The 26,529-nt window shown below is 48.0% G+C and overlaps 1 pseudogene; it reads right to left on the reverse strand.

Annotated features, from left to right (window-relative positions):
* Window positions 1-23,089: 23,089 nt before the first annotated feature.
* On the reverse strand, window positions 23,090-24,139 carry LOC123039434 (BTB/POZ and MATH domain-containing protein 2-like; annotated as a pseudogene).
* Window positions 24,140-26,529: the final 2,390 nt, after the last annotated feature.

Consider the following 26,529-nt stretch of genomic DNA (forward strand, 5'->3'; position numbering starts at 1 on the left):
AACTAGCATATCAATGATAGTAGTGAGATCCAGGGTAGCGGTCATCTTGCCTGAAATCCCGCAAGGAAGAAGAACGAGTCCATGAAGAAGATGAAGCCACGAAGAAGTACCAAGCGTAGACGAACGAATCCTCACCATCGCAACGAAATAGGAACTATCGAAAAGAAGCACACAACATAGTAAACACACCACACATGAACAGGGCATGATGCACGAACAAGCATGATGCAAGACAAAACTACATGAAGCTACTCATGGCAAGAGATGATACAAACAAGAGCAACACATCAAGGCACGTTTAAATGAGGTCGGGAACAACATATAACAATTTCGGTAAGTCCTCATATGCATATTTCGAAAATGGTCCAGATCTGAATAAACCTTATGTTCAAGTTGTTAAACAGCAAGTTAAGATGCACAAAGATGATCTACATGAGATTCTAGTCAAGTTACATATAAAGATCATTTAGTTCGGAGCTACGGCCTAAAAGATGTGAGCAAAACAAGTTAAACATGACATTGATGCAAAATGCATACAAACATCAAGCAAACACCTCAAAACAAGGATGCAACATGATAATATGAAACTAGATGCAATATCAAGCAAGTTTCATATAGGGCACACTCAAAACGGAGCAACGGTGCAACACACACTCTACAAGTTTAAAGGACAAGCTGTCCAAAACAGCAACTAGGCATATTGCAAGCATCAAAACAACATGCTACAGGACCTCAACAAGTAAACAAAAGGCATGGGCATGATGTACAGGTAAAGCATTACAAAACATGAACACTGAACTATCTCCATAAATCACTAGAACATGCTCAAACACACATGGAAAGATTGCAAATAATAACAGTTCAGACTTTGCATCAAATAACATCTGGTTGCAATGTTTAGAGCTATTAAACAACATGTTACAGGAACTTATCATGGCAAACAAAGGCATGGCATGAATCTACTAATTGCATAGATCAAAAGTCCTTTACTGACCATAAGCCAAAAAGGATCAGAAAATATGATGGCACCCATGTAAACATAGCAAGTTATTAAATAGATTCAAACATGGCAGAAACAGAATTATGAAGGCATGTACATGAGCTTGTGCAACTCACTACAGAGAAATACATGGCATGGAAAGGCACTCAACAGTAAGTAGGCATATTTGTGAAGCTAAGCATGGCAATATCAAGGTCATAGGGTGCATGGATCACTAGCAAAACACATGGCAACAACTGAACTTAATGTTAACAGGCTGACAGCAACATTATGAAGCAACTTTGGAGCAAGATATGAACAAGCTACAACAAGCTATAAATGCAACCAGGGGCATGGATGGTTATAGGGTGACATGTAGATCAAAACATGTTTATAGATCATCTCCATATTATGCATAGAATGATTAGTAGCAACATGTTTATATAGCATCACGAAATAACAGATTCAGCCTAGCAAAACAGCAACATCATGTACCCTACTTAACAAGCTTGAATCACTCACCACAAGTCATTGCATGACAAGATAAGCATAGCATCATCAAGAAGGCATGTTTGTGAAACAAACCAAGTCAAGAACAAGTCTATAGCATGCAAGGATCAACTATAGCAACCTTGGCCAAATTGAATAACATGTAAACAATCTGCGAGGAAACATTTTGAAGCAAACGTAGAGCACGAAAATGACAGGCTAGACTACTCCACAATTGCAACCAAGGGCATGAATGGATAGACAATAACCACATGTTCAAAACACCCTTACTGAAGTATCTCAAAATATGCATGGATTTCTCTGTAGCATCAAGTTTACATGGCATCAAAATAACAGCAGAACAGGGACCAAAATCAGCAATATCACGAAGCCTAGTTTGCATGCTTGTTCTAGTCACCACATTGATCACAAAAATATATGGCATACACCACTGTAAATAAGACATGGCATAGTTCAAAACACATGTAGACATCAACCTCATAGGATGCACACATCAATCAGGGCAAAAATGACAAATGAGCTCGTTCTGTTAACACACAGCAGAACACATTATGAAGCACTCTTACAACGATGATTCAGGCATCAAGATGACCTCAAATGAATATGATGCAATGGAATGAAATGATGTACTCGTCTAGACGAACAATTTGACATATTACACGCACGAAACGGAGCTATGGATGCAGAGATACGGCATGACGAACATGGCATGATAAAGACAAAAACTATTCGGGACTTTGCAGTTTTTCAGGAAAAAACACGTGAGCGTCAGACAACAAAATGACGCACATGCGCGGGATAGCGGGGCTCACCACTGGGCTTCAGCCCAGGTCGCGAGAAGAAGCCGGCTGGGCTGGGCCTGCTAGGCTGGGTCGACGGGGACTGGGCCGAGGGGCCCACGTGGCCGGTCAACGGCTGGGCGGATCGGGCTCCTCCCGATCGGCCATGGCCGCGCCGGCGACGAAGCTCGGTGGAGGCTGGCGGAGAAGGGCAGGGGCAACCGGAGAGGGACGGATCCGGCCGTGGCCAGGTCGGATCCGGCCGGGGAGACGGTCGGCCGGGGCGAGGGAGCCGGTGACGCGGCCGGGCGGCGCGGAGTACGGGCGCGGCGGCGGAGGCGCTCCGCCCGGGCGACGGGGACGGGAGGCGACGGCAGCCGGGCGGGAAGGCAGGCGGCGGCTCGGCGCCGGAAGGAGGCGTGGGCTTCGGCGGCGGCGGGGCGCGCGGCGGCGCGCGGGCCGCGTGGCGGCTGCGGGCGCGCATCGGGCGGTGGCGGCCCGGTCGGGCCCTGGGGCGGGCCTCGGGTGGGCCGAGCGGGCCCGGCGGCGGGGTCTGGCGCGGGAGGCGACGTGGCGAGCACGGGTTGGCTGCGGGCGGTGGTGGCGGACATGTCCGGTGGGGCGCGGACATGTCCGGCGGCTGGAGGAGGAAGAAGCTAGGGTTAGGGTAGGATTTCGTCCGCGAATTTCGGGGGGAGGCACATATAAATAGGTAGAGGGAGCTAGGAGAGTCCAAATGAGGAGCGGTTTTCGCCCACACGATCGTGATCGAACGACTGAGAGCATGAAGGGGAGTTAGATGGGTTTTGGGCCACTTTGGAAGGGGTGTTGGGCTGCAAAGAGAAGGAGGCTTTACTGTTGCCCGGTTAACCGTTGGAGTACCAAACGACCTCCAAATGGCACGAAACTTGACAGGCGGTCTACCGGTGCTATATCAAGGCCGCTTGGCAAACCTCGGGCCATTCCGAGAAAGCTCAACACCCACTCACGACAGGAGACGAAAAGGGGAACGCTGGAGGACATAGGAGCGCCGGATTGCAAAATGGAAAACGGGGAAAAGGCTCGGATGCATGAGACGAACACGTATGCAAAATGAAATGCACATGATGACATGATATGAAATGCATATGATGACATGGCAAAGTGCAACACGCAAGCAAATGACATGGCAACGAAGGCGAATAACTGGCAGACACCTGGCGCATCGAATCCGGGGCGTTACAACACTCCTCCACTAACAAGAGATCTCGTCCCGAGATCTTAGGACCGAGATGGAATGGAAAAGGGATGAGGTGAAACAAGAACTCAAGAGAAAAGGCAAAGAATCGAGAGCACTCGAGAAGAAGAGATGAACGACGAGAATGACGAGAATCGAAAGCTCACGGAATCAGATAGACTATGAAACCACTCCGGTTAGAACGAGATAAGAAACGAATAAGACTGAAAGGATTTAGGCAACACTCCTGCTGAAAATGGAAGGAAATAGAACAAGAACTTCAGAAGACAGGATAGCACTTGATGAGATGAACAACGCAAAACCTCCGGAAGAATTAAAAGAATGAAACGAAAAGGACTTAGAAGGAAGGATTGAATGGATTTGAATATCTGAGAAGAACGAAGAACTGCAAAACTCCACTTCAAAAGAAAATGAAGAATTACTTGCGCTTCGAGATGCGAGAAGAAAAGATACTTGAACTCCACCAACAAAATCTTGATGAACTCTTGAAAGAATGAATTAAATCATGAAGAACCACCATGAAGAACTCCGGTAACAAAAGGATGATGAGATAGAATGAAAGATGAAAAGAATAAGATTAAAACATTGCGGTGATTTAGATGGGGTTCCGACGAAATGACCGAGGAAATTTGGACTCCGGAAAAGAAAAATGAATCACATGGAATCAATAATTTATTCATGAAGAACAAACTCCGAAGGAAGGGATTACTCACTTTGAGGAAATAAAAATAAGATTTATTGTATGCTTATCCTGTTGGGTAACGTTGCAGAAAATTAAAATTTTTCCTACGGTTTCACCAAGATCCATCTATGAGTTCATCTAAGCAACGAGTCAAGGGAGAGAGTTTGCATCTACATACCACTTGTAGATCACGAGCGGAAGCTAGCCAAGGGGATGGTGATGATGGAGTCGTACTCGAACGTGATTCGGATCACCGATGTCCAAGTGCTGAACGGACAGCACCTCCGCGTTCAACACACGTACGGGACGGGAGACGTCTCCTCCTTCTTGATCCAGCAAGGGGGAAGGAGAGGTTGAGGAAGATTGCTCCAACGGCAGCACGACGGCGTGGTGTAGTTGGTGCAGCAGTACTCCGACAGGGCTTCGCCAAGCATATACGGAGGAGGAGAGGTGTTGGGGAGGGGAGGGGCTGCGCCTTGGCTTGTCTTAAGCTCCCATGCGCCTCCCCACTATATATAGGGGTGCAGGGGCTGGTTTCTTGCCCTCCAAGTCCATTGGGGCGTTGGCCAAGGTGGGAGGAAAGAAATCCCATCATTTCCTTCCCCACCGATTGTTATCCCCCCTTTTTAGGGATCTTGATCTTATCCCTTCGGGATATGATCCTATTCCTTCTAAGGGGGGATCTTGGTGCGCCTTGACCAGGGGTGTGGGGCCTTTCCCCCACTACTCACGTTCAAGTGGGTCCCCCCATGCAGGTGGGCCCCACTCCGGAACCTTCTAGAACCTTCCCGGTACAATACCGAAAAATCCCGAACATTTTCCGGTGGCCAAAATAGGACTTCCCATATATAAATCTTTACCTCCGGACCATTCCGGAACTCCTCGTGACGTCCGGGATCTCATCCGGGACTCCGAACAACATTCGGTAACCACATACAAACTTCCTTTATAACCCTAGCGTCATCGAACCTTAAGTGTGTAGACCATACGGGTTTGGGAGACATGTAGACATGACCGAGACGTTCTCCGGTCAATAACCAACAGCGGGATCTGGATACCCATGTTGGCTCCCACATGCTTCTCGATGTTGTCATCGGATGAACCACGATGTCGAGGATTCGATCAAACCCTGTATACAATTCCCTTTGTCAATCGGTACGTTACTTGCCCGAGACTCGATCGTCGGTATCCCAATACCTTGTTCAGTCTCGTTACCGGCAAGTCACTTTACTCGTACCGTAATGCATGATCTCGTGGCCAACACTTTGGTCACCTTGAGCTCATTATGATGATGCATTACCGAGTGGGCCCAGAGATACCTCTCCGTCATACGGAGTGACAAATCCCAGTCTCGATCCGTGTCAACCCAACAGCTACTTTCGGAGATACCTGTAATGCACCTTTATAGTCACCCAGTTACGTTGTGACGTTTGATACACCCAAGGCACTCCTACGGTATCCGGGAGTTACACGATCTCATGGTCTAAGGAAGAGATACTTGACATTGGCAAAGCTCTAGCAAACGAACTAAACGACCTTTGTGCTATGCTTAGGATTGGGTCTTGTCCATCACATCATTCTCCTAATGATGTGATCCCGTTATCAACGACATCCAATGTCCATAGCCAGGAAATCGTGACTATCTGTTGATCACAACGAGCTAGTCAACTAGAGGCTCACTAGGGACATATTGAGGTCTATGTATTCACACGTGTATTACGATTTCCGGATAATACAATTATAGCATGAATAAAAGACAATTATCATGAACAATGAAATATAATAATACTTTTATTATTGCCTCTAGGGCATATTTCCAACAGTCTCCCACTTGCACTAGAGTCACCAATCTAGTTACATTGTGATGAATCGAACACCCATAGAGTTCTGGTGTTGATCATGTTTAGCTCGCGAGAGAGGTTTAGTCAACGGATCTGCGACATTCAGATCCGTATGTACTTTGCAAATTTCTATGTCTCCATCTTGAACATTTTCACGGATGGAGTTGAAACGACGCTTGATGTGCCTGGTCTTCTTGTGAAACCTGGGCTCCTTGGCAAGGGCAATAGCTCCAGTGTTGTCACAGAAGAGTTTGATTGGCCCCGACGCATTGGGTATGACTCCTAGGTCGGTGATGAACTCCTTCACCCAAATCGCTTCATGCGCTCCCTCCGAGGCTGCCATGTACTCCGCTTCACACGTAGATCCCGCCACGATGCTCTGCTTGCAGCTGCACCAGCTTACTGCTCCACCATTCAACATATACACGTATCCGGTTTGTGACTTAGAGTCATCCGGATCTGAGTCGAAGCTAGCGTCGACGTAACCCTTTACGACAAGCTCTTCGTCTCCTCCATAAACGAGAAACATGTCCTTTGTCCTTTTCAGGTACTTCAGGATATTCTTGACTGCTGTCTAGTGTTCCTTGCCGGGATTACTTTGGTATCTAGCTACCAAACTCATGGCAAGGTTTACATCAGGTCTGGTACACAGCATGGCATACATAATAGATCCTATGGCTGAAGCATAGGGGATGACACTCATCTCTTCTTTATCTTTTGCCGTGGTCGGTGACTGAGCCGAGCTCAATCTCACACCTTGTAACATAGGCAAGAACCCCTTCTTGGACTGATCCATTTTGAACCTCTTCAAAATCTTATCAAGGTATGTGCTTTGTGAAAGACCTATGAGGCGTCTCGATCTATCTCTATAGATCTTGATGCCTAATATGTAAGCAGCTTCTCCAAGGTCCTTCATTGAAAAACACTTATTCAAGTAGGCCTTAATGCTGTCCAGAAATTCTATATTATTTCCCATCAAGAGTATGTCATCTACATATAATATGAGAAATGCTACAGAGCTCCCACTCACTTTCTTGTAAACGCGGGTTTCTCCATAAGTCTGCATAAACCCAAACGCTTTGATCATCTCATCAAAGCGAATATTCCAACTCCGAGATGCTTGCACCAGCCCATAAATGGATCGCTGGAGCTTGCATACTTTGTTAGCGTTCTTAGGATCGACAAAACCTTCCGGCTGCATCATATACAGTTCTTCCTTAAGATGCCCGTTAAGGAATGCTGTTTTGACGTCCATCTGCCATATCTCATAATCATAGTATGCGGCAATTGCTAACATGATTCAGACGGACTTTAGCTTCGCTACGGGAGAGAATGTCTCATCGTAGTCAATCCCTTGAACCTGTCGATAACCCTTAGCGACAAGTCGAGCTTTATAGATGGTGACATTACCATCCGCGTCTGTCTTCTTCTTAAAGATCCATTTGTTTTCTATCGCTCGCCGATCATCGGGCAAGTCTGTCAAAGTCCATACTTTGTTTTCATACATGGATTCTATCTCGGATTTCATGGATTCAAGCCATTTGTTGGAATCTGGGCCCGCCATCACTTCTTCATAGTTCGAAGGTTCACCGTTGTCTAACAACATGATTTCCAGGACGGGGTTGCCGTACCACTCTGGTGCGGAACGTGTCCTTGTGGACCTACGAAGTTCAGTAGCAACTTGATCCGAAGTACCTTGATCATCATCATTGGTTTCTTCTTCAGTTGGTGTGGGCATCACAGGAACATTTTCCTGAGCTGCACCACTTTCCCGTTCGAGAGGTAGTACTTCATCGAGTTCTACTTTCCTCCCACTTACTTCTTTCGAGAGAAACTCTTTTTCCAGAAAGCATCCGTTCTTGGCAACAAAGATTTTGCCCTCGGATCTTAAGTAGAAGGTATACCCGACAGTTTCCTTAGGGTATCCTATGAAGACGCATTTTTCCGACTTGGGTTCGAGCTTTTCAGGTTGAAGTTTCTTGACATAAGCATCGCATCCCCAAACTTTTAGAAACGACAGCTTAGGTTTCTTCCCAAACCATAATTCATATGGTGTCGTCTCAACGGATTTAGACGGTGCCCTATTTAAAGTGAATGTAGCTGTCTCTAGAGCGTATCCCCAAAATGATAGCGGTAAATTAGTAAGATACATCATAGACCGCACCATATCCAATAGAGTGCGATTACGACGTTCGGACACACCGTTTCGCTGAGGTGTTCCAGGCGGCGTGAGTTGTGAAACGATTCCACATTTCCTTAAGTGTGTGCCAAATTCGTGACTTAAATATTCTCCTCCACGATCTGATCGTAGGCGCTTTATCTTTCGGTCACGTTGATTCTCCACCTCATTCTGAAATTCCTTGAACTTTTCAAAGATCTCAGACTTGTGTTTCATTAAGTAGACATACCCATATCTACTTAAGTCATCAGTGAGACTGAGAACATAACGATATCCTCCGCGAGCCTCAACGCTCATTGGACCGCACACATCGGTATGTATGATTTCCAATAAGTTGGTTGCTCGCTCCATTGTTCCGGAGAACGGAGTCTTGGTCATCTTGCCCATGAGGCATGGTTCGCATGTGTCAAACGATTCATAATCAAGAGACTCTAAAAGTCCATCGGCATGGAGCTTCTTCATGCGCTTGACACCAATGTGACCAAGGCGGCAGTGCCACAAGTATGTGGGACTATCGTTATCAACTTTACATCTTTTGGCATCTACACTATGAACATGTGTAATATTACGCTCGAGATTCATTAAGAATAAACCATTGACCATGGGAGCATGACCATAAAACATATCTCTCATATAAATCGAACAACCATTATTCTCAGACTTAAATGAGTAGCCATCTCGTATTAAACGAGATCCAAATACAATGTTCATGCTCAAACTTGGCACTAAATAACAATTATTAAGGTTCAAAACTAATCCCGTAGGTAAATGTAGAGGCAGCGTGCCGACGGCGATCACATCGACTCTGGAACCATTCCCGACGCGCATCGTCACCTCGTCCTTCGCCAGTCTCCGTTTATTCCGCAGCTCCTGCTGTGAGTTACAAATATGAGCAACGGCACCGGTATCAAATACCCAGGAGTTACTACGAGTACTGGTAAGGTACACATCAATTACATGTATATCAAATATACCTTTGGTTTTGCCGGCCTTCTTATCTGCTAAGTATTTGGGGCAGTTCCGCTTCCAGTGACCCTTCCCCTTGCAATAAAAGCACTCAGTCTCAGGCTTAGGTCCATTCTTTGACTTCTTCCCGGTAACTGGCTTACCAGGCGCAGCAACCTCCTTGCCGTCCTTCTTGAAGTTCTTCTTACCCTTGCCCTTCTTGAACTTAGTGGTCTTATTGACCATCAACACTTGATGTTCTTTCTTGATTTCAGCCTCTGCTGACTTCAGCATCGAGAACACTTCAGGAATGGTCTTTTCCATCCCCTGCATGTTGTAGTTCATCACAAAGCTCTTGTAGCTTGGTGGGAGCGACTGGAGGATTCTGTCAATGACCGCCTCATCTGGGAGGTTAATGTTCAGCTGGGTCATACGGTTGTGCAACCCAGACATCTTCAGGATGTGCTCACTGACAGAACTGTTTTCCTCCATCTTACAACTGTAGAACTTGTCGGAGACATCATATCTCTCGACCCGGGCATGAGCTTGGAAAACTAGTTTCAGCTCTTCGAACATCTCATATGCTCCGTGATGCTCAAAACGCTTTTGGAGCCCCGGTTCTAAGCTGTAAAGCATGCCGCATTGAACGAGGGAGTAATCATCAGCGCGAGTTTGCCAAGCATTCATAATGTCTTGGTTCTCTGGAGCGTCACCTAGCGGTCCTTCTAGGACATATTGTTTCCTGGCAGCTATGAGGATGATCCTCAGGTTCCGGACCCAGTCCGTGTAGTTGCTGCCATCATCTTTCAGCTTGGTTTTCTCTAGGAACGCGTTGAAGTTCATGTTGACATGAGCATTGGCCATTTGATCTACAAGACATATTTGCAAAGGTTTTAGAATAAGTTCATGATAATTAAGTTCTAATCAAATTATGAACTCCCACTCAGATTAGACATCCCTTTAGTCATCTAAGTGTTACACGATCCGAGTCGACTAGGCCGTGTCCGATCATCACGTGAGACGGACTAGTCATCGTCGGTGAACATTCTCATGTTGATCGTATCTTCCATACGACTCGTGTTCGACCTTTCGGTCTCCGTGTTCCGAGGCCATGTCTGCACATGCTAGGCTCGTCAAGTTAACCCTAAGTGTTTTCGCTGTGTAAAACTGTCTTACACCCGTTGTATGTGAACGTAAGAATCCATCACACCCGATCATCACATGGTGCTTAGAAGCGACGAACTGTAGCAACGGTGCACAGTTAGGGGAGAACACTTCTTGAAATTTTTGTAAGGGATCATCTTATTTACTACCGTCGTCCTAAGTAAACAAGATGCATAAACATAATAAACATCACATGCAATTATATAGTTGTGACATGATATGGCCAATATCATATAGCTCCATTGATCTTCATCTTCGGGGCTCCATGATCATCTTGTCACCGGCTTGACACCATGATCTCCATCATCATGATCTCCATCATCGTGTCTTCATGAAGTTGTCATGCCAACGACTACTTCTACTTCTATGGCTAACGCGTTTAGCAATAAAGTAAAGTGAGTTACATGGCGTTCTTCAATGACACGCAGGTCATACAAAAAATAAAGACAACTCCTATGGCTCCTGCCGGTTGTCATACTCATCGACATGCAAGTCGTGAATCCTATTACAAAGAACATGATCTCATACATCACAATTCAACTTTCATCGCAACTTCTGGCCATATCACATCACATGATCAATCGCTGCAAAAACAAGTTAGACGTCCTCTAATTGTTGTTGCATCTTTTACGTGGCTGCAATTGGGTTCTAGCAAGAACGTTTTCTTACCTACGAATAACCACAACGTGATTTTGTCAACTTCTATTTACCCTTCATAAGGGCCCTTTTCATCGAATCCGCTCCAACTAAAGTGGGAGAGACAGACACCCGCCAGCCACCTTATGCAACTAGTGCATGTCAGTCGGTGGAACCGGTCTCACGTAAGCGTACGTGTAAGGTTGGTCCGGGCCGCTTCATCCCACAATACCGCCGAAGCAAGAAAAGACTAGTAGAGGCAAGTAAGATGACAAAATCCACGCCCACAACAAAATTGTGTTCTACTCGTGCAAAGAGAACTACGCATAGACCTAGCTCATGATGCCACTGTTGGGTAACGTTGCAGAAAATTAAAATTTTTCCTACGGTTTCACCAAGATCCATCTATGAGTTCATCTAAGCAACGAGTCAAGGGAGAGAGTTTGCATCTACATACCACTTGTAGATCACGAGCGGAAGCTAGCCAAGGGGATGGTGATGATGGAGTCGTACTCGAACGTGATTCGGATCACCGATGTCCAAGTGCTGAACGGACAGCACCTCCGCGTTCAACACACGTACGGGACGGGAGACGTCTCCTCCTTCTTGATCCAGCAAGGGGGAAGGAGAGGTTGAGGAAGATTGCTCCAACGGCAGCACGACGGCGTGGTGTAGTTGGTGCAGCAGTACTCCGACAGGGCTTCGCCAAGCATATACGGAGGAGGAGAGGTGTTGGGGAGGGGAGGGGCTGCGCCTTGGCTTGTCTTAAGCTCCCATGCGCCTCCCCACTATATATAGGGGTGGAGGGGCTGGTTTCTTGCCCTCCAAGTCCATTGGGGCGTTGGCCAAGGTGGGAGGAAAGAAATCCCATCATTTCCTTCCCCACCGATTGTTATCCCCCTTTTTTAGGGATCTTGATCTTATCCCTTCGGGATATGATCTTATTCCTTCTAAGGGGGGATCTTGGTGCGCCTTGACCAGGGGTGTGGGGCCTTTCCCCCACTACTCACGTGCATGTGGGTCCCCCCATGCAGGTGGGCTCCACTCCGGAACCTTCTAGAACCTTCCCGATACAATACCGAAAAATCCCGAACATTTTCCGGTGGCCAAAATAGGACTTCCCATATATAAATCTTTACCTCCGGACCATTCCGGAACTCCTCGTGACATCCGGGATCTCATCCGGGACTCCGAACAACATTCGGTAACCACATACAAACTTCCTTTATAACCCTAGCGTCATCGAACCTTAAGTGTGTAGACCCTACAGGTTCGGGAGACATGTAGACATGACCGAGACGTTCTCCGGTCAATAACCAACAGCGGGATCTGGATACCCATGTTGGCTCCCACATGCTTCTTGATGTTGTCATCGGATGAACCATGATGTCGAGGATTCGATCAAACCCTGTATACAATTCCCTTTGTCAATCGGTACGTTACTTGCCCGAGACTCGATCATCGGTATCCCAATACCTTGTTCAATCTCGTTACCGGCAAGTCACTTTACTCGTACCGTAATGCATGATCTCATGGCCAACACTTTGGTCACCTTGAGCTCATTATGATGATGCATTACCGAGTGGGCCCAGAGATACCTCTCCGTCATACGGAGTGACAAATCCCAGTCTCGATCCGTGTCAACCCAACAGCTACTTTCGGAGATACCTGTAATGCACCTTTATAGTCACCCAGTTACGTTGTGACGTTTGATACAGCCAAGGCACTCCTACGGTATCCGGGAGTTACACGATCTCATCGTTTAAGGAAGAGATACTTGACATTGGCAAAGCTCTAGCAAACGAACTAAACGACCTTTGTGCTATGCTTAGGATTGGGTCTTGTCCATCACATCATTCTCCTAATGATGTGATCCCGTTATCAACGACATCCAATGTCCATAGCCAGGAAATCATGACTATCTGTTGATCACAACGAGCTAGTCAACTAGAGGCTCACTAGGGACATATTGAGGTCTATGTATTCACACGTGTATTACGATTTCCGGATAATACAGTTATAGCATGAATAAAAGACAATTATCATGCACAATGAAATATAATAATACTTTTATTATTGCCTCTAGGGCATATTTCCAACATATCCTTCATCAAATTAAATTGATGACAAGCAATGGATTTTGCATACTACTTAGTCTTCTTGAAAAGGATTGAGAAGTGACATATCACAAACTTGAGAAGGTCTTCATGAACCACCGGTAGGATTGGAAAGAACGAAAGGATTAATATGATAAACAAGGAAAAGAATCTTGAACGAACCACCGTAAGAATTCGAAAATGACTGACGAAAGAGAATGAATCACCGGGAAGAATTAGAATAACCAATAAGCTCGAGGGGATTTAGATGCAACAGAACGAAGAGATAACGATCTGATTAAAGAACACTTGAACGAAGCACCGGGATAAATAGAGAACAATAACTGGAATGATGGCCTCCGGTGAAAAGAAATGGAACAACAACTCCTGACATACTCCGGATGGTTAAGAAAAGAATATCTCACGAATGGAATAATTCGAGACTGATAACATGAAGCTAGAACCACGAAACTCCGGGAGAACGGACAAGATTAAGAGGAAAAACTCTTCTTCGATCTTCAAATGACGACGAGAAACAGCACCAAAATTACTGAGGTACTCCGGTAGAAAGAAAAGCAGAGAGGTTGAGCCAACAATGAAACGAATTTGAAAGCGATCTTGGAGAAGGCATGTGACTGATGGGATCCATTCTTACATCACACTTGAGAAGAATTGAGAATAACTCTGGGGAAATTAGAAGAGTCAGGTAAGATCCTGGGAAAAGACCTGTGGGTTAGGGCCCACTGAAAAGATAACACCGTCGGAAAGGATTGTTGAACAGATAAATGATGCACCGGAATAATTGAAATATTTGAATGAGGTGACAACCTCGAATTAATTTGAACACGGACGAATCTCCTGAGATGTCTTGAACTCCGGAAGGATAAACTGGCGAGAGGCGAACGAGCAGGGAAGGCACTTGAGCTGAGGGAAAGAATATAATCACTATCGAAAATGGAATTGAATCCACCGGAGAAGAAAAGAGATGAAGAATGTCAAACGAGACGAGAATTCACCGGTTGAAACAATTGAGGGAAGACTGAAGAGGCTCCGCACGAATGAGATGGATGGTCGAGAGAGAGTCAGACTCCGGGAAGAAAAGGGTGGGAGGGCGGGAAAACACAAAGGCAACTTGGAAGGGGGAATCGACGAACAACTTGAAGAGAAAACACCGGTTAAAATAATTGAGGAAAGAAAGAAAAGACTTCGCACGAGTAGGATGGGTAATCGATTATGGACTCCGGCTCCGAGAATAAGAAGGGGGGCGGGTGGGAAAAGAAGATAACTGAGGATTGAACTTGGCAAAGATGAAGAGAGTCGAGTTAACTTGACGAGAAATGCACCGGATGAAAAGAGCTGAGAACCAACGATTGAAAAACCAACTGCGTGATCCTAAAGAAAAATTTGAAGGGGAAGAGAAGTAATTCAAAACACCTACGTCAATATTCCTCACCAGAGCGACGAAGGGGCTGAGGAGTAAAAATAATTCCTACTCTCCGATATAACTAGACTCCGAAAAACAGTTTTCTTCTAGAATCAACAACGGCCAAACTACACGATCACTCAAGGGGGCTCCTAGGGTCGGTCGAGGCTCTGATACCAACTTGTCACGCCCAATATGCGACCCTATCCAAAAGGAACTCGAAGGTCCCACCAAGGATAGACCCGCATATTGAAACGCTTTTGCAAGGTGGATATCATTACATCAACATTACATAATAGATGGGGATACATACATAAGGCATACAATGCCACATGAATACAACATCACAATACAAAGAGCATCATCCGACTACGGATGAAACACAAACAGAAACTCAAACGACATCCACCCTGCTAGCCCAGGCTGCCGACCTGGAACCTATCCCCTGATCGAAGAAGAAGCAGAAGAAGAACTCAACACAAGCAAGCATCGCTCTCGCGTCATGGTCATCGCATAACCTGTACCTGCAACTGTTGTGGTAGTAATCTGTGAGCCACGAGGACTCAGCAATCCCATTACCATGGGTATCAAGACTAGCAAAGCTTAAAGGGAAAGGAAGGTGTAAAGTGGTGAGGCTGCAGCAGCGACTAAGCATATATGGTGGCTAACATACGCAAATAAGAGCGAGAAGAGAGCAAAAGGAACGGTCGTGAAACTAGTAATGATCAAGAAGTGATCCTGAACTCCTACTTACGTCAAACATAACCCAGAAACCGTGTTCACTTCTCGGACTCCACCGAGAAGAGACCATCACGGCTACACACGCGGTTGATGCGTTTTAATTCGGATCTGGTGTCAAGTTATCTACAACCGGACATTAACAAATTCCCATCTGCCTATAACCGCAGGCACGGCTTTCGAAAGATTATACCCTGCAGGGGTGTCCCAACTTAGCCCATGACAAGCTCTCGCGATCAACGAAGGAATAGACCTTCTCCCAGGAAGACACGATCAGACTCGGAATCCCGGTTTATAAGACATTTCGACAATGGTAAAACAAGACCAGCAAAGCCGCCCGGATGTGCCGACAAATCCCGATAGGAGCTGCACATATCTCGTTCTCAGGGCACACCGGATTGTCCAAACTTCCGGTAGGCCAGCCCAGAGTTGCCCCTGGTGGCCACCGGCGGTTGACAGGTTGGACCAACACTCACGACGAGCACTGGCCCGGGGGGGATAAAATAAAGATGACCCTCGAGAGCGCGACTCCCAAGGGAAAAAGGGCTAGGTGAGGCAAATGTAAAACCAAGGTTGGGCCTTGCTGGAGGAGTTTTATTCAAAGCAAACTGTCAAGGGGGTCCCATAAATCACCCAACCGCGTAAGGAACGCAAAATCCGGGAGCATAACAATGGTATGACGGAAACTAGGGCGGCAAGAGTGGAACAAAACACCAGGCAAAAGGCCGAGTCTTCCACCCTTTACCAAGTATATAGATGTATTAATAATATAAGAGATATTGTGATATCCCAACCAAAATCCTGTCCACCATGGAGAAATCTTCAACTTCACCTGCAACTAGCAACGCTATAAGAGGGGCTGAGCAAAGTGGTAACATAGCCAAACAATGGTTTGCGTAGGAAAGGTGTCAAAGGTTAGAGGTTCATGGCAATATTGGAGGCTTGATGAGCAAGAGATAGGTAACGCAGCATAGCGATAGAACGAAGCAACTAGCATAGCAATGATAGTAGTGAGATCCAGGGTAGCGGTCATCTTGCCTGAAATCCCGCAAGGAAGAAGAACGAGTCCATGAAGAAGATGAAGCCACGAAGAAGTACCAAGCGTAGACGAACGAATCCTCACAATCGCAACGAAACAGGAACTATCGAAAAGAAACACACAACATAGTAAACACACCACACATGAACAGGGCATGATGCATGAACAAGCATGATGCAAGACAAAACTACATGAAGCTACTCATGGCAAGAGATGATACAAACAAGAGCAACACATCAAGGCAAGTTTAAATGAGGCCGGGAACAACATATAACAATTCCGGTAAGTCCTCATATGCATATTTCGAAAATGGTCCAGATCTGAATAAACCTTATGTTCAAGTTGTTAAACAGCAAGTTAAGATGCACAAAGATGATCTACATGAGATTCTAGTCAAGTTACATATAAAGTTCATTTAGTTCGGAGCTACGGCCTAAAAGATGTGAGCAAAACAAGTTAAACATGACATTGATGCAAAATGCATACAAACATCAAGCAAACACCTCAAAACAAGGATGCAACATGATAATAAGAAACTAGATGCAATATCAAGCAAGTTTCATATAGGGCACACTCAAAACGGAGCAACGGTGCAACACACACACTCTATACAAGTTTAAAGGACAAGCTGTCCAAAGCAGCAACTAGGCATATTGCAAGCATCAAAACAACTTGCTACAGGACCTCAACAAGTAAACAAAAGGCATGGGCATGATGTACAGGTAAATCATTACAAAACATGAACACTGAGCTATCTCCATAAATCACTAGAACATGCTTAAACACACATGGAAAGATTGCAAATAATAACAGTTCAGACTTTACAGCAAATAACATCAGATTGCAATGTTTAGAGCTATCAAACAACATGTTACAGGAACTTATCATGGCAAACAAAGGCATGGCATGAATCTACTAATTGCATAGATCAAAAGTCCTTTACTGACCATAAGCCAAAAATGATCAGAAAATATGACGGCACCCATGTAAACATAGCAAGTTATCAAACAGATTCAAACATGGCAGAAACAGAATTATGAAGGCATGTACATGAGCTTGTGCAACTCACTACAGAGAAATACATGGCATGGCAAGGCACCCAACAGTAAGAAGGAATATTTGTGAAGCTAAGCATGGCAATAGCAAGGTCATAGGGTGCATAGATCACTAGCAAAACACATGGCAACAACTGAACTTAATGTTAACAGGCTGACAGCAACATTATGAAGCAACTTTGGAGCAAGATATGAACAAGCTACAACAAGCTATAAATGCAACCAGGGGCATGCATGGTTAGAGGATGACATGTAGATCAAAACATGTTTATAGAATATCTCCATATTATGCATAGAATGATTAGTAGCAACATGTTTATATAGCATCACGAAATAACAGATTCAGCCTAGCAAAACAGCAACATCATGTACCCTACTTAACAATATTGAATCACTCACCACAAGTCATTGCATGACAATATAAGCATAGCATCATCAAGAAGGCATGTTTGTGAAACAAACAAAGTCAAGAACAAGTCTATAGCATGCAAGGATCAACTATAGCAACCTTGGCCAAATTGATTAACATGTAAACAATCTGCGAGGAAACATTTTGAAGCAAAAGTAGAGCACGAAAATGACATGCTCGAATACTCCATAATTTCAACCAAGGGAATGAATGGATAGAAAATAACCACATGTTCAAAATACCCTTACTGAAGTATCTCAAAATATGCATGGATCACTCTGTAGCATCAAGTTTACATGGCATCACAATAACAGTAGAACAGGGACCAAAATCAGCAATATCATGAAGCCTAGTTTGCATGCTTGTGCTAGTCACCACATTGATCACAAAAATATATGGCATACACCACTGTAAAGAAGACATGGCATAGTTTAAAACACATGTAGACATCAACCTCATACGATGCACACATCAATCATGGCAAAAATGACAAATGAGCTCGTTCTGTTAACAGACAACAGAACACATTATGAAGCATTCTTACAACGATGATTCAGGCATGAAGATGACCTCAAATGAATATGATGCAATGGAATGAAATGATATACTCGTCTAGACGAACAATTTGACATATTACACGCACGAAACGGAGCTGCGGATGCAGAGATACGGCATGATGAACATGGCATGATAAAGACAAAATATTCGGGACAGCAGTTTTTCTGGAAAAAACACGTGAGCATCAGACAACAAAATGACGCATGGGCGTGGGATAGCGGGGCTCACCACTGGGCTTCGGCCCAGGTCGCGAGAAGAAGCCGGCTGGGCTGGGCTTGCTGGGCTGGGCCGGCGGGGACTGGGCCGCGGGGCCCACGTGGCCGGTCAACGGCTGGGTGGATCGGGCTCCTCCCGATCGGCCATGGCCGCGCCGGCGACGAAGCTCGGCGGAGGCTGGCGGAGAAGGGCAGGGGCGACCGGGGAGGGACGGATCCGGCCGCGGCCAGGCCAGATCCGGCCGGGGAGACGGTCGGCGGCGGGGCTGGCGAGCGGGCGGCGCGGTCGGCCGGGGCGAGGGAGCCGGCGACGCGGCCGGGCGGCGCGGAGTACGGGCGCGGCGGCGGAGGCGCTCTGCCCGGGCGACGGGGACGGAAGGCAACGGCGGCCGGGCGGGAAGGCAGGCGGCGGCTCGGCACCGGAGGGATGCGCGGGCTTCGGCGGCGGCGGGGCGGCGCGGGGCGACTGCGGGCGCGCATCAGGCGGTGGCGGCCCGGTTGGGCCCAGGGGCGGGCCGCGGGTGGGCCGAGCGGGCCCGGCGGTGGGGTCTGGCGCGGGAGGCGACGTGGCGAGCACGGGTTGGCTGCGGGCGGCGGTGGCGGACATGTCTGGTGGGGCGCGGACATGTCCGGCGGCTGGAGGAGGAAGAAGCTAGGGTTAGGGTAGGATTTCGTCCGCGGTTTTCACCCACACGATCATGATCGAACAACCGAGAGCATGGAGGGGAGTTAGATGGGTTTTGGGCCACTTTGGAAGGGGTGTTGGGCTGCAAAGAGAAGGAGGCTTTACGGTTACCCGGTTAACCGTTGGAGTACCAAACGACCTCCAAATGACACGAAACTTGACAGGCGGTCTACCGGTGCTATACCAAGGCCGCTTGGCAAACCTCGGGCCATTCCGAGAAAGTTCAACACCCACTCACGACAGGAGACGAAAAGGGGAACGCCGAAGGACATAGGAGCACCGGATTGCAAAACGGACAACGGGGAAAAGGCTCGGATGCATGAGACGAACACGTATGCAAAATGAAATGCACATGATGATATGATATGAAATGCATATGATGACATGGCAACGAAGGCGAATAACTGGCAGACACCTGGCGCATCGAATTCGGGGCGTTACAACTACCAACTAAAAGGGATAAGCAGATACCTGCTGCTCCACCTGCTCCTTGCCGGAGCCGGCCTCCACCTTCTCCACCTTGTGCGCCTTGCCAGAGCCCGCCTCCACCTTCTCCACATTCTGCGCCTCACCGGAGCTCGCCAGAGCGGGCGCATCTGGCTGGACTGCACTGCTCCAGCCCGCCTCGACCTTGTCCAGATCCGCAGCATCTGCTACACCGCGTTGGATGCCGGCACGTCCCGTCACAAATGTGCCCGCCGTGACCTGCCGTGCCTGCTCCACCAGATCTGCGTCCCAATCGGGGCGCTCGCCTCCTGCGTCCGCCATGGCGATGGAGGTGATGGAGTGGATGCGGTGGGGGAGGGGGAGGGGGAGACGACGAGGTAGGAGAGGAGAGGGAGACGATGCGGCGGGGGGAAATGGTGGGCGATGCGGCCGGAGGTGGTTCCCCTCCACATTTATATGATGGGGCAGTTCTGCCAACTTGCCATGACACATGCTGCCCCACGCGCGTGCGGTTGCACGCGAAAACGAATCGCCCGGCCGTATGCGAATACACATACAAACGAATCGGGCCCCGCAGGGCTCCTCGACGGCACCGCAAAAAAACACATTGGCAAAAAAGACGATCGTGCCCCTCGTTTCGAACCGTTTTAGGTTAATCCTGGCCGTTCTTGTGTTTCTCCCCCTCACGTTCAGCCCCGGGGGGGGGGGGGGGGCTCCGGAGCAGAAACGTTGCCGAGGGTCCATACTCAATGGACAGAACTAGGCGCCGGTCGACCGGCCACGTGCCCATCCCATTGACCCGGCCGGCACCGTTGGATTCCTCCTGCTTTAAAAAAACACCTATAATTTTATTCGTGCTCGTAACAATTACAGGTACATTGATTTGCATCTAAAATCGAAGAAAACATAAAGTAACTCCTCTGACTAAGAATTACAACGAAGACTTGGAAACAGCTTCTGCTAGAAATATATATTTCAAAGAGTTCCGTAAATAGGCTGCAATTGACTGGAGCAACAATGTTGTCACTCTTTCATCCGCTATAGTACCAGCCAAGTTTTTTTTAGAACCGGTTTGTAACACAGAGGTCTCCTACATTACATGTGGTTGTTGATCTGGTGCTTTGGTCTTTTGGGACTTAGCACGATGATTCCCCGATTGTCTAATACAATAAGTTGTGCCCGGTTCCGGTAAAGGAGGAGCGATGATGACGGTGGTGCGCATTCGGCTTGCTTTTCTTGTAGCCGTCGGTAGATGGTCTACGAATCAGGATGTATTTTTTGTGTGTTTGTTGTACTGCCATAATTAGAAATGAATAGATCAAAAGTTTGCCAAAAAAAAAACAAAAAAAAACTAGACACTTCGCAGGACGGCCTATCGATCTTCTCCCTGGTGCAAAGGACTCTGGTGCAAAGCACCCGTCCCCATGCCAAGAATTGCTACGCACCGAGGCTTTGAAACTTGTCCAAAGAAAATAGTAGTGTCAAAAAATGTTCTACATTATGGGACGGGGGAGTAAATAAGAAAGGCATAGGAGCCTTCGAGGAATACAACAGCTTATATACAGAGTTTACTATAGAAACCTTTTTTGATTTTCAATGGTCTTTATTATGCATATAAAAAAATTGTGGTCGAAATAGTCTAGTTGGTGGTTGCACGGGCCCCGCGTCGCCCACCCGCGAGCGACTCGGGCGCTTACCCTAGCCGCCCCCAGAACTCCACCTCCCCCGCCGCCGCCGGCAAGCGCCGGCCGGCAAAGCCCACGCGGCGTCGGCGGCAGTGGGCCTCTCAGTTTTCACCCTCTTGTGCAGCTCGGGCGGTGCGGGGCGCTTGTGTTTGCAGGGGTGTTGGGGCCGGCGCGGCGAGCTGACGGAAGCGTGCGAGCTCGCGGAGGCGCGCCGCGACGGGCGAGGGGGGGGGGGGGGCGGGGGGGCTTGTGGAGGCGCGGATCTGGGCGCTGCGAGCTGGCGCCGTTGGGCGCGCGTGGCTCGTGGAGGTGCCGATCTAGGCGCGGCGAGCTGGCGCCGACAGAGGCGACGGGTGCAAGCGGGCTCGCGAAGGCGCTCGGCTGGACGCGGCGCGCAAGGGCGCTCATCTGCAGGGGAGCGCGGCGAGCGGTGCTGCGGCATGGCATTGCGGCCAGATCCAGGGCGCTGCGAGTGGATGGTGCTCTGTCGTCGCCCCTACACGGATCTGCGGCGTGCCGGTCGCAGGTGGCGCGCGTGGGGCTTCGGGACGCCCGGATCTGGCGCGTAGGAGCCATGCTGGGCGGGTGGGCTCCGGCTAGCGCAGATCTGGGCGCGGTGGGCGCTTGGTGACCGCGGGCGATGCTGGAGCAGAGGGGCTCCGGCCGCGGTACGGATGCGGGGTGCAGGACCAACCTGGTCTCTGCAGGCCCGTCGTCGGGAGGCTTGGCGGTGGCCCTGCGCAGCGATGGCGCGCCCGCTCTGTGGGGGCGCGATTCAGTGGAGGCACAGGTCGAGCTCGGCCTGCTGCGTGGGAGTGGCTGTCCCGGGTGATAGCCTGGTCGGTGCTGGCCGGCCAGCGGCGACGGCGTCTGTGGGCGTTGCTATCCTCCTTGGAGGCATCGTCGGGATTCACACAGCTAGATCTCGCGGATCAGGTCCTTTGGGTGAAAACCCAGATCTTGCTGCAGGGTCGGGCGGTGGCGTCGTCCTCAACGTCGTTCCCCTCTTGAGGGCACCGTCTTGAAGACTTTGATCCCTTTGGTGCTTCCTACAACTGGACGTGCAGGATGGCTTCTGTGGCAACGATGACAGTGGTGTGCAATGTCGGAGGCGTGGCCTTGGTCGTAGTAGTCGGCTCTTCTTCTCTAGTGTGTTCGTGGGTGTGCCTTGACTGCCTGTTGCTGTGAAGTCGAAGCCGCGGTGGGGGGCCAGTGGTAGACAATGACACATGACAGATGGCTCGTTCGGTGATCCCTTGTGACGCCACCCCTTCCTAGTTCCCTTAGTAGTACACCGTCGGAGTCGGAGCTACGCTGCCTAGTATGGGATGTGTGAAGTGTTGTGCTGCAGCTATTAGGGTTGTTGTTTTTTTCTTTTATTTTCTTTTTCTTTGATCTTCGGATCTGGTCCTAGGACCTTCACCATCTTGTTGTTTTCGGTTGCTTCTTGCTATTATCAATGAAATGCCAGCGATACTGGAAAATAATAACTGTGGTCTTAAAAACATTACCTTGTCAGTCAATGGGCAATAGCTCACGTAAACATAAGCATTTTCAAAAACACGCATATATCGCATACGCAAATATTGTACTTCCTCTGTCTCAAAATAAGTGTCTCAACCTTAGTACGGTATATATATCATCTTCCTAAGAAATTGCGGGTCCTCTTTAATTTCTGGCTTGGATGAGTTTCTTCCTCTGCATGGCTACGTTTTGTCCGCGAGACTTCCCCCTCCAGAGGCAATGGTCGGTAATTTGTCATGCAGAGCTCGTTAAACCCACTACTCTCAAAGACGTCGGCGAGGACTTCCGGCGACCACGTAAGAAACTGGAGGCATGCATGCTTGAGCCGATCACAATGGTACCGATGTGCCAGCGCGTGCATGGACATGATGGTCTCTGCGTCGATCCTCCGGCACAGCTCTTCCTCGCACACGAGCTTCAGCCTGTCCAGCCCGTACCTGTCCGCCGCGACAAGCAAACGCTGCATCACCGCAGCGCTGCGGCCGCCTTGGTCGTTGCATGACGGCAGTATGTCCGTATAGATATAGCGAAGCATCATCTTGAAGATGGCTGGCCTCATGCCGACAACCTTGATCCGCCGCATGTCCTTCTCCGCCATGGGGCCAAAGAGCTGCGCTTCGAAGACGGGCGACCGCTCGGCCAGGATAGAGCTGTGCGCGCGGAAGTTTCGGCCGCGCACCCGAAACCGGACGTCCGCGCGTCTTCCCTTCACCAGCATGCGCTCGAGGTGGCCGGGCAGCTCCATCGGCCGGGGCTCGACGTTGATGACGGTGAGGACGTACTGTAACGTGAAGCCGCCGTCCCCGAGCTCGGACAGCGGTTTCAGCTCTGTGCCCCAGCAGTTGTTGGATTCCACCGGAGAACCACCGGAGAAAAGAGTCCCTCCAACACGCCGAAGCTGGCCACCGGTTCCTCTCCCTCGTTACCCAGCACGCTCAGCGTGTACTTGGTATGCACTGGCCCGGCTGGGCCGAGAAACCACAAGTAGGCCATGGCATTGCTTGCCTGGTTGTCGCCCGGCCACCACCTGTATGGGTACAACTCGATGCCCCAATCGTAGCCGCCGAAGCTGTAGACGTCCGATCTAGCGCACTCGTCCACGCCCATGGCTAAGAGATTGGGGTAATGAGCAGCTGCCACCTCGAAGCTGAGAGTCCCAGTGACGGTGCTCTCCGGGATGCATCTCGACGATGTGATCTCGGGCACCCGCACCCTCTTCCCTACCAAGTTCCAGAGGTTGGCCATGGCAACGGTGCCAAGAAAGGAAGACGGGTCACGGGAGTTGGTCAGCGGCCTTGAACAGAGTTTTGCGCATATTTAAGAGAAGAACGTGGATAGGCAGAACAAATCGGATCTTGTCAAGGACTGCTTTTTTTATCTGTAGTCAAGGACTCCAACACGGAATAGACCCCTCCAACACCTATACAAATACCGTAGCCCTTTTTTTTTAGCAACGACCGAAGCCATGTAGGAACCGTAAAGAGCCAGAACTATACGTCTAAGGTGTTCAAACAAGCCCGTTGACCAGAAGAGGGGGGGGGGGCTAGAAAATCCGGGTCTACGAATCTAAAGAAATAGAGACAAAAAGCCCATACAATCGGCCACTACCCAACGGGTACCGGTTCGCTTTGTAAATTCTTTGTTCCCGAAATCACTAATTGAGAAGCGCTCCCCGCAACGATTAGTCAGGGAGCGCTCCCGGCGCGCCAAGTGTCACGCGCGGAGCGCTCCCGAGACTTTTCCGATGGGCTCCGCGCGCGACACTTGGCGCGCGCACAGCTTCTCCCGTGATTTCCGGTTTCCTATTTCTCTTTCTAGTTTTTCTTTTTTTTCACTTTAGTCCTTATATTTTTAATGTTTTGTAATACTTTTTGATCTGTTTTGAGATCTGTTTCTCTCTGGTGTGGGCGAACCCTCGTCGCGCACTGTTCTTTCTTTGCCGTCGTCTCCGCCATCGCGGCCGCCGCTCTTGTCGCATGGTTACAACGGCAGTCGTTCCGGCCGCTGCGCTTGTTGGCTGCTCTTACGGCGGTCCTTCTTTAGCGTCGAGCGCGCTTCCCTACTGGTTGCCTTCGTGGGTTCCCTGTTTCCCTTTTTCGTTTCTCTTTTTGTTTCCACTATATTTCCGGGATATGGAGATTTATGGGGTAGTTACGGGTGGGTACTACCAACACTATCAGATGTCAAGTTTCAACTGGGTTATGTAGGATTAGTTCTTGATAACCATTGTGTTCCTTGCAGTTATGTCTTGTCCTTTTTGCCGTATGCCTGGTGGCCCGTGTTCTTCTGTTGATTCTTCTGTAGATGGGTTCAGTGTGGTCCTGGATCGGCGTTGTTGGAGGCGCGTTGTAAGAAAATCATTTTATAATTGTTCAATTTTTGGCACACACGCTTATTTCTTTTGGTACTGCCCATGTTGTTTAGATTTTGATTATGATCCTTTTTTTGATTTGTTGTGCAGTATGTTCCGTGCAGTGTTGGAGCTCATCTTGCTCGTTACATCGAGGAGTATAGGGTTTTAGCCATAAGGAGGGGTGACGAAGATACTGATCTTGCTCTTCAGTGCAATGAGGGTTATTTGTATGGTGTTCTGTTTAGCCATGGTCGGGTGAGGAGCAAATTCCATGGTCCTTCCTGAGAACGATTGGTCAGTGATTATGGTGTTCGTCCTCGTGATATAATGACCATTAGGCTTGAACATTATGGAACTTGGATTGGTATTGATTTTTATCGTGTTGGTCGTGGAGATGTGTTGTCTCCTTTACCGTCTGTTGGTAAGATTTATTTTGAAGGAAGTTTTTATCTTATTTTATTGTATATTTTGATTTTTCTGTTCCCTTGAGCCTGTGTAATTATATTTTGTAGCTCTACATGTTTTGAGCGACTCCGAGAAGGAACTTGTTGGGAGTTGTTATTACACCCGTGGTGTTTTTCTTAATTACCAGCAGATGTATTTCATGAGGTGTCAACTATTTGATGATGAGTACATACCCTGTTGTCCTTTTGTTCACAGGATTGATTCCATGAATGTTAATGGTCATCATATGGTCATATTTTTTTCCATTGTTTTTTCCTTGTTTCTGTTTATTTATTTATTTTTATTACCTCTTCTATTTATAGCTTTGAATTTTTATTCTATTTCTGATAGCTTGATATTTTTTGTCAGGTCATTCCTGGTATTGTTGTGAGGAGTTTGAAGGAGTTTGTGACTTTTCCTAGGACTGGCGTTTTAACTCTTGAAGTTACTCTGGAATCTGGTGATGATGATATATATGTGAGCACTCCTTGCTCCTACTTCATTGGTTTGGGTAATAGAATGGTGTTCAAACAGGAAGATTTCAGTGATTTTCTCCAGGCATCGTCTATTGAAGTAAACAGCTTGGTGCTGATAACTTTCAAAGAGCGTGTTGGGAGGCTTGTTGTTATCTTCAATCTTCTGCCGCAGTGATGTTAGTTATAGCCTTTGAACATAATGGATTTTGTTTAAAAATCTATACTGCGGTTTAATGTTATTTAGATATATGAGACGACATGAACCTAGCTGTTCATTGCCGTTGTTCGTTTGTAGAAGAGGCATGGTTGTGCATCTCTTTTAAAGATGTTTTTTTGGACGAATGTTATTTAATTGTGGCCATAGTTATAAATACAGTAGAGGCATGTGTGTTGTTTACTCCGAGGCATGTCTGTGCATCTCTTTTATGTG

The sequence above is a fragment of the Triticum aestivum genome, chromosome 2B (genome assembly GCF_018294505.1).
Source record: "Triticum aestivum cultivar Chinese Spring chromosome 2B, IWGSC CS RefSeq v2.1, whole genome shotgun sequence".
Classification (NCBI taxonomy): Eukaryota; Viridiplantae; Streptophyta; class Magnoliopsida; order Poales; family Poaceae; genus Triticum; species Triticum aestivum.